Source organism: Marmota monax, unplaced genomic scaffold (assembly GCF_021218885.2).
Source record: "Marmota monax isolate L192 unplaced genomic scaffold, Marmota_monax_Labrador192_F-V1.1 WCK01_AAM20220418_F8-fsc00252, whole genome shotgun sequence".
NCBI classification, from domain to species: Eukaryota; Metazoa; Chordata; class Mammalia; order Rodentia; family Sciuridae; genus Marmota; species Marmota monax.
This window is the reverse complement of record NW_026692478.1, coordinates 1071559-1080340: the sequence shown is the minus strand read 5'-3', so window position 1 is coordinate 1080340 and position 8782 is coordinate 1071559. Positions and strand designations below refer to the sequence as shown.

The following is an 8782-nucleotide window of genomic DNA, read 5'->3' as shown; positions in this document are numbered from 1 at the left end:
AGGGGCGGCAGTGTAGCTTAGTGGTAGAGCGCCTGCCTATAAAGGGAAGCCCTGGATTTCTACCCAGTGCTAACTTTAGGGGAGACGATAAGGCTGGATTAGGAGTTTGAAGTCTGAAAAGATTGCGAGAAATACAACCGCAACATTCATCAGAACCAGCTGACTTTAATAAGACATCAGTCCCAAATCGACACTGTGAAGGAACGTGAAGGTCGTCTACACTGACATTTTTAATTCCTTGGCTTTACTATTAAGGCATATGAGACTCAGGGATGATGGTGGTGGTGGTGGCAGCGGCAGCTAACATTTCTTGAGTGTGCTGGGCACTAAGCTACATTCGAAATGGAGTTATCTCGTTGTATTCAAATAGCCCCGAGATAATAAAGTGACTTAGTGAGTGACTCAAGCCCCTTCTCCGTAATAGTGCTGACTTCATCCTCTTTCGGCAGCTCAGAAACGTGGGGCCCCTCTTCCGGAAGAGCTCTCTAAATCAGATCAGGAATCCGGGAGGCGCGCCAGGGCCCAGGACGCCAGGTACCACTCCCCTCAGCCCCAGCCCATTCGCGGGGTCGCTGCTCAGCGCGTCGAGAGCCAGCCCTCCACCGGCGGGGCAGCACTGGAGGGGCCCCCCTACTCCCTCTCCCGGCCCGCCCGCGCAAAGCGCGAGAGCGGGGCGTGGGGCAGACGGTGGGAGGGCAGCGCCGGGGCGCGGGCTCACGTCAGGCGGCGTAGACAAAGGCGGGCGCGCGCACGTCCTTACGCACGCCTTTGCCAGCGGCGGCAGGCAAGGGCGGGAGTCACTGTCTGCGGAGGATTTGGGAGCCCTGGAGCCTCGCGGTCGGTGAGTAGGGGTAAGCCGGCCCCTCGTTGAAGGTCACTGGCTTCCGGGGGGCCGAGCGTGGGGCTTGGGGTCGGGCTCCTAGCGAGGGCCTGTGGGCCAAACGCCCTGCTGATTCCACTCCGCGTCAGGAGGCACCGTGGCCGCTGCCAGGGATTCCCGGCCGGGTGGAGCGTGCCGCCCCCTGGCCCGCAGTGGAACGGTCCGCGCGCCCTCCCTGCCGCGCTGGCCACGCGGGCGCCTAGTTGCTGGTGCTCTTCCTCAGCCCCCGGTGTGGCGCAACTTTTTCGGGGAGGTGGAATGTGGGTGGTCAGTGCTGCAAGGGGCATTAGATCACGTGGACGCCGCCTTCGCCTCTAATCTCTTTGCCTGTGTTCTCCGACTTTCCAGGGATGTGTGTTTTTTCTCTTTCCTCAAATAGTGTTCCCCATTTTTCTTTTTTTAGGCTCTCTTATTCCCCGAAACCCCTTGCCCCTTTCCATGTTGAGTCCACGCCCTCCAGGGCATCCCCCTACCTGAGGGTCTTGCTTATTATTTCATTTTCCATCTTTCATAGGGCTTTAACTTTTGCAGTTCAGAAGTTATGGAAAATATACTATATGAAACATGATGTAACTATGGAAATAAGTATCAGTGTCTCTCACCACTCACGTCCTCATTCTGATTGATAGCCTTGAAATCATTTGAAGAATTTCGTTTCTGTTACGTTTTCCTTAATGTTGGCAGAACTCTGAGAACCTCTGCTTAGTTTCGGGCCTTAGAGATTCGGTCTCAACCCAAGTGAAAAAAAAGCAATTATGTTTAAACCAAAGACTATATGGATAAAATCCTGTAAAACTACCAGTTAGATATTCTTTCTGTTGAAAGTGATTTTTTTTTTTCCAGAATTGTGTTTTGGAGAATTTAAGACATAGAAAAATAGAATAGTGAACCAGCATATATCCATCATCTGACCTTAACAATTTACCTATGATTAACCCTGTCCCAACCACATCCTCATCCCTTTCCCTTCCCACATGTCAAAGAGAAAAATTCTTGATGGCAGATGAGCCATGATTGTCAAATGTATCTTCAGATTCACAATAAAAATCTTCTCATATAAAGTCATAAGGTACTTTTATTGTAATAGTCTATTATACAACTAAGGAATATGTAAGTGTTGGGGATAGATCAGAAAAGGGGTTCTGAAATGATCAATCTACTAGTGAACAGATTAAAACAAAGTATTTCTGATCTGGATGAGAACTTCGAGATCACCTTGTCCAGATCCAGAGGTTGTACTGAGGCTGGAAACAGCTTCTAATTCTGCATTTGGTCTTCTTTCAACTCTTTCATAATGCTTGTCTTTACCTTGTTTTTTTTTAGGGAAAAAAGAAAATGAATGCAAGGGCTCTGATTGAAAACTCATATTCATGAAGGCCTTGCATTGGTAAACGTGAACTTTCCCACCAAATTCCAGAATAGTAAAACCCCAGAATATGCCTTAAATTATTTCTTAAAATAAGTTTGGTACAAATGAGTAAAAAGAAGGAAGTTTTTCACCAAATTCTGGAATGATAAAACTGGAGAATATGCCTTAAATTATTTTAAAAATAAATTTAAGACAAATGAGAATTTCTAATCATAGTTTTTGGGAGACATGGGAGAGTCCTGACTTAGAAATGGAATACCATAGATACTAAAAACAAGCTATGAAGGATTTGGATAACATTCACAGCTATAACTAAGCTATTAACTAAGGAAGGAAAGGAAACTAAAATGGGAATACACCCTTGTTTTATTCTTAATAGCTGAGAGAACAGTGTCATTTTACCATAATCTGTTCTTGCCATTAATTGGTAAGAATGGACCATTGGTTATAAAAACATGGTATGCATTTCTTTGCAATCTTTATGCTATTTTTTACAACAAGAACAGGTAAATTCAGAACCGTTAGGAGTCATGGAAGGACAGAATGCATTATTGGGTAGATTTTGTTGTTGGAACATGAAAAGGGTACACTTGTGCAAACTAAGATGGTTGAGGTGTATCACTAGGTGGTATAATCTTCATGGGACCACTGTTAGTATAAGTGGTCTATTGTTAACTTTATTATGCTCATTGACCTTATGCAATGCATGACCATACTTTTACTTGTGCCTCAATTTCCTTATTCATATGGTGATATTCTCCCCCTGAGAAATACTATGAACAAGCAAGTCCTTGTATGTAGAGTTCTTTGACTTTGTAAGTTCAGATTATTTATATTGTTCTGACGTAGTTGTAAATTTACTTTCAGGAAGAACTTTTCTTGTGATTTTGTGACCATAGTAATTGTCATGTACATCCAACTTATGGAAATACCATTGAAATAACTGTGTAGTTGTCATGACACATCATTAACCCTGAAGGTGAGAGTGGAGGAGATTGTCAGTTTTGTGTTTATTTTGTGGGTTTGTAGCATGGGGAAGAGTGCTGTGGCCGGTCTGTCAGGATTCTAGTCTAATATAAGTGTTTACTGCTAAAATAAATCACTATTTTCATCTGTTGCTTATCATAAAAGGTTACCTTTTATAAAGAAAATCTCTTGCATTCTGGAGATTATTTGGGCCTGGTTAAGTGTGGTTTATATTGCTGAGTTGCTTCTATAAATAGAACCTCATTTTGTCATGTTATTTGCTTCACCCCCCTTCACATTTTTATATCGGTATATTATAGGTGTACTCATTTACTTCTCACTGTGTTATTTAGCTTTTGGGGAAGTCTCAATTGATCCATTCCATACAGCACTAAGCTACATGTTAGTGTTTTCTGTAGCATAACTAATACTTCTTAAAAGAATGGAATTGGAAAGCTAAAAGGAGTGTTCTAAGTGCTTGGAGTTTTTCCTAACTCCTTTAAGGCACTTTTTCTCCTTTAAAAGCATTTTACCATTGAGCATGCCATAGTCACTGGCTTGTTACCTTTCTTAGGGTACTCCTTATTTTACCCTGTGTAGTATATTTAGATTGCATTTTCTGCTAAACCATAAGCTCAAGATCTGCAGTACTAGAAAAATGCTTTGTCACAAGCAGGAACATAATATATTTTTCATTTTTGTTTGTTTATTTATTTGGTGAGAGTGCTGGGGATGGAACCTAGAGCCTTGAGCATGATTAGTATTTGCTGCACCATTGATCTACACCTCTAGCCTTTACTGACTTTTTGAATTAAAATTTTAAAAAGGTAAGGAAACTTCAATTCATGAAGCCACATTACTTTTTTGAAGTCATATAGACAGAGAGTAACAGCTGTGCTTAGAACCAGTAACTTGTCAACATGAAAATGGAGGAAGAACACCATAGCTAGGATTATTTTGAATTTATGGAGTTAAACAAAGAAGTTTGATGCCACAAATTTTGTGCCTGTGTGATGAAATGCTTTCTTTCTTTTTTTTTTTTTTTAAAGGGATGATCATTTCATTTTTTTCTTTAACTGTCCACTTTTTTCTTTCTTTCTTTTTTTAGTACTGGGGATGGAACCTAGGGGTGCTGAATCACATCCCCAGCCATTTTTTATTTTTTATTTTGAGGTAGTCTCACTGAGTTGCTTAGGGCCTTACTAAGTTGCTGAGGCTGGCTTCATCTTCTCAAGTCACTGGGATTACAGGTATGTGCCACCATGCCTGGCTTATTTTAACTATTTTTGAGTGTACAGTTTAGTAGTAATGCTTTCTTACTTTAAATAAAAATACTTAGTCATTAGGCAAAAACTTAAAAAATGATCAGTAACAACTTCAATAATAACATAGTAAATGGGCGAATAAAATAATAGGCAAAAATTTTTGACACTTTACCAAAGAAGATACATGGATGGAAAATAAGCACATAAAAAGATGATCTGTATCATGATTCATTAGGAAATGTAAGTTAGAATTATTAGATTTCATTTCATATCCATTAGTATGTCTAAAATTAAAAAGACTGGGACATATCAAGTGTTGGGAGGATGTAAAGCCATTGATGCTGGGAATACAAGATGGTGCTGTCAGTTTAGAACAGTTTCATAAAAAACTAAACATACACCTCCCTTAGAATTCGTAATTCCAACTACTAGGAATTTACCCAAGAGAAATGAAAGTATATATTCATACAAAAACTTGTGAATTATAGTTTCTTTTTTTTTTGGTCAGATCTCTATAATAGAACATCCTCAATGTCGTTCAGTAGGTAAGTAGATTAATTGTGGGATGTTCATACCAGCGAATACTACTCAGCAATAAAAAGGAATGACCTGCTGACACATTGGCAACAGCATGGATTATTCTCAAAATCATTAAACTGAAAAAAATAAACCCAACAAAAAAAATCTTGATTAAAAAATAAAAGAAGGCGGCCAGAAAGTTGCTTCCAGTTACATATATAGTACCCAAATGTAAAAACACAAATTTTGAAATGGAGCAATCAATGCAATAGTAAGGTTGGATAATGAATGAAACATCTTGGGTCTTAAAGCCCCAACAAATCAAATTGTCCTTTTCTAAAAGAATGGTGCTGAATATCAAAATTGTTTGGAGTGAACACTTGGTGTACCATGTTACTTATTATCCAATGAGGTTAGAATAACCTTAGATAAGACCAAGACCCTGAAACTGACTGCATTCTGACTTCTTCCTAGTGAGTGGAGTAATCCTTTGGCCTTTTGTATCCTGGCTCTGTCTTGGATAATTTATTTTATCCAGGATCAATGTCAACTGTTTATGTATTCATGACTCTTCAGCACTTCAGTTCACTTGAACCTAGTAACTCTTGAGTTTTTGGAAGTAATTCTGAGCTGTCTTTTTGGAAAGGTGCACTTTTCCTGCTGAGCAGCAGCATTCTATTCAAACAAATTTGTTATATTTCACTACTTCTGATACACTTGACTTTAAATACAACCAGTACACATTTCCTTTGTGTCTGGGCTTGAATGTTTATATCATTTGTTTACATCATGTTTGTATCTCATTGGATTGGGTCATTTGATGAATATGTGTTGGCAACAGAGAGACCTCAGAAAATGGGTGGCTTTCTTTGTAAACCCACTCCAAAGCAGAGGTTAGCCTGAGGAGCAGGACCACTAAACTAAGGATCATTAGTACTCCTCTAAGTTATACTTCTGCCTGTCTGTCCCTAGCCAGTTCTATAACTTATCTCAGTCTAAATTTAATCCTTCCAGGGCTCAGTTATTTGAGCCATAAAACGAAGAGATTAGACAAGAGCTCTCAGTGATCAACTAATAATGATGCAGTTTATCATCATTTTATTATTGCCTCAGCTTTATGATGATTAATAGCTGTACCTTCTGTTATTGAGCACTTGTGCTGAGCATTGTACTGATCACTTGATCAGCATTATCTTCTGTTTAGTCTTCACAATGATACTTCATTAGGTTTGCCAATTGCATATAAATGGAGTCATATAATATGTGATTTCTTTCATGTAGTATAATGTTTAGAAGGTTAATCCATGTTGCAGTGTGCATCAGAACTTCATTCCATTTTATGGCCAAATAACATTCCATTGTATGGATATACTACACTGTTTATCCATTCATCATTTGATGGGCATTTTGATTGTTTGCATCTTTGGACTATTTGAATAAGGCTGCTGTAAGCATTCATGCACAACTTTTTGTGTGTGTGTGTGTGTGTAGATAGTTTTTAGTTTATTCCACCTAAGAATGGAATTACTAGCTCATGTAGTAACTCTGTGTTTAACCATTTTCCAAAGACAGCTGCACCATCTAACATTCCCACCTGCAGTTTGGACTTTTTTTTTTTTTGCTTTTTAAAGTGCTGGGCATGGAATCTAGGGCCTTGCACGTGCTGAACTCTACCACTGAGCTACACCTCCAATCCTGAGGGTTGGGATTCTTAATATCAACCAAAATTTGCACTCTATAACTGCCAGTCATAACACCAATTCTTTTGCCTCAGGGTACTCAGAGCAAAGCTGCTTTTTCTAGATGACAGCCGGCTTGATTGGATCGTTTGTGTATTCTGTAATGGCAAATGACTTCTACCAGTATTCATGGTCCTATGATGTTTTATTTTATTTTTTTAGTTGTTAATGGACTTCTTCTTCTTCTTCTTCTTATTATTATTATTATTTGGTGCTGAAAATCGAATCCAGTACCTCACACATGCAAGGCAAGCGCTCTAACATTAAACTACATCCCCAGCCCTCATATAATGTTTTAGATCCTATCATCAGCTGTCTTATGAATGTGCTTAAACCTAACCTATGTCCTCTCCCTCACTTTTTTTTTTAATTAGGAAACTTGATGCATTTTATTTACTTACGGGTATTTGTGATCAAAGATAGTGGCAGTCTTCCTTAGTTTTCACTTGTTCTTTGCTAAATTAACTGCTAATTCTTAACTCCACCTACATGTTAAGATCAAGTCTCCTAAAAACAAAACCAGATTTGTTTCTTATATATGAATCCATTCTGCCTTGTGATTTTTTTTTTTTTTTTGTATCATTAGAAGTTCTATAGAGCAGGTTTGGCACGAGGGAAATTTATTTTAGGCTACTTTAAGAGATGGGAAGGTATAGTAGTTAAAGAGCATGCATCGTCTTGGAGACCAAGTCACTTGTCCTAATTCTGTTCTACCACTTACTAGTTGTGTGGCCCTGGAAAATTAATTATCGAAGCCTAGTATGTTTAGTATTCACCCTGATTTATGTCATCTAGACTGATGACCAGGTGATTGAAATGTGTATCCTGAGTGGAGAATCAGTGCATCCAATTGTGGTCAAACAAAGAATGGTTCTGGCTAGGTTTTTCAGGACCTACACTGCTCACATCCCTGCTATTTTTGTACATGAGTATTTATTTTGTGTGTGTGTGTGTGTGTGTTGTTGTGGGGGGGGGTTATTGGGAATTGAACCCTGGGGTGCTTACCACTAAGCTACATCCCTGTCCGTTTTTAGTTTTTATTTTGGGACAGGGTCTTAATAAGTTGTGAAGGCCAGCCTTAAATTTGCAATCCTCCTGCCTCAGGCTTCTGAGTTGCTGTGATTACAGGCCTACACTACTGCAGCAGGCTGGGTATCTACTTTCTTGATTTCAGAATTGCTGTGGCAGATTCTTAGTCTTTGTTTATGCATTCACACAGTGTGCCATCTTTAAGCATCAATTTTTTTTTTCCTGATTTCTACAGCAGTCTTTTCTTCCCCCAAGTGTGTTCTGCAGACACAGGTGTAGCTTTGTTTTTCCTCCCTGTCAGACCTCATGAAGTTTCTGGTTGGGAACCTCATGCTCCAGCCACTTTAGGGGATTCAGAACATTTTTAGGCAGGAATAATAGCAGAAAATAGATTGTGCATTAATGGCATGTCATTACTTTTTGGGAAACACTTTCAAATGCCCCTCCTCATTCGTAGTGACAGGTTTAGAATAGAAATAAAAATAATAGTTTACGCATTTTAAGCATTTTCTACTATGAAAAGAGTACTGGAAAAGAACCTTATGTTTATTGTCTCATAATCTTTTTTTGGAGGGGGATTTTACTATTGGGATAATATTTTTGTATATCTTTATATGGGTTGCATTATGGTAATTCAGTACATGTTACAAGGTGTAATAGTCAAATCAGGGTAATAAGCATTTCCATCTCTTCAAACATAATTATTATTATTATTTTTACCAGTACTGGGGATTGAGCCCAGGGATACTTTACTACTGTGCTATACCCAGCCCTTTTTTAATTATTTATTTTGAGACAGGTTGTTTAGGTCCTCACTAAGTTGCTGAGGCTGACCTCAAACTTGGTGAGTCTCCTGCCTCAGCCTCCAGAGTTGCTGGGATTATGGGCAGGAGCCACTGTGCCCAGTACATTAATCATTTTTTTGTTTTGGGACTTTTGTACTCTTCTAGTTGTTTTGAAATATATCATAGATTGTTTTAAAAGAAGAACCAAAAATAATTCTTCTATTCTAATT

The 8782-nt window shown here is 39.1% G+C and overlaps 1 protein-coding gene across 2 annotated transcripts in view; it reads left to right on the top strand.

Annotated features, from left to right (window-relative positions):
- The first annotated feature begins 700 nt into the window (after positions 1 to 700).
- Gpat4 (glycerol-3-phosphate acyltransferase 4) overlaps positions 701 to 8782 on the top strand; it is a 38259-nt gene continuing 30177 nt past the window's right edge. The window contains exon 1 of one of the 2 annotated variants that reach the window (XM_046443112.2): positions 701 to 841. The gene's annotated coding sequence lies outside the window, so the exon portion shown is untranslated. Of the gene's footprint in view, positions 852 to 8782 lie in introns of both variants that reach the window. The other variant, XM_046443113.2, reaches the window with a different exon arrangement.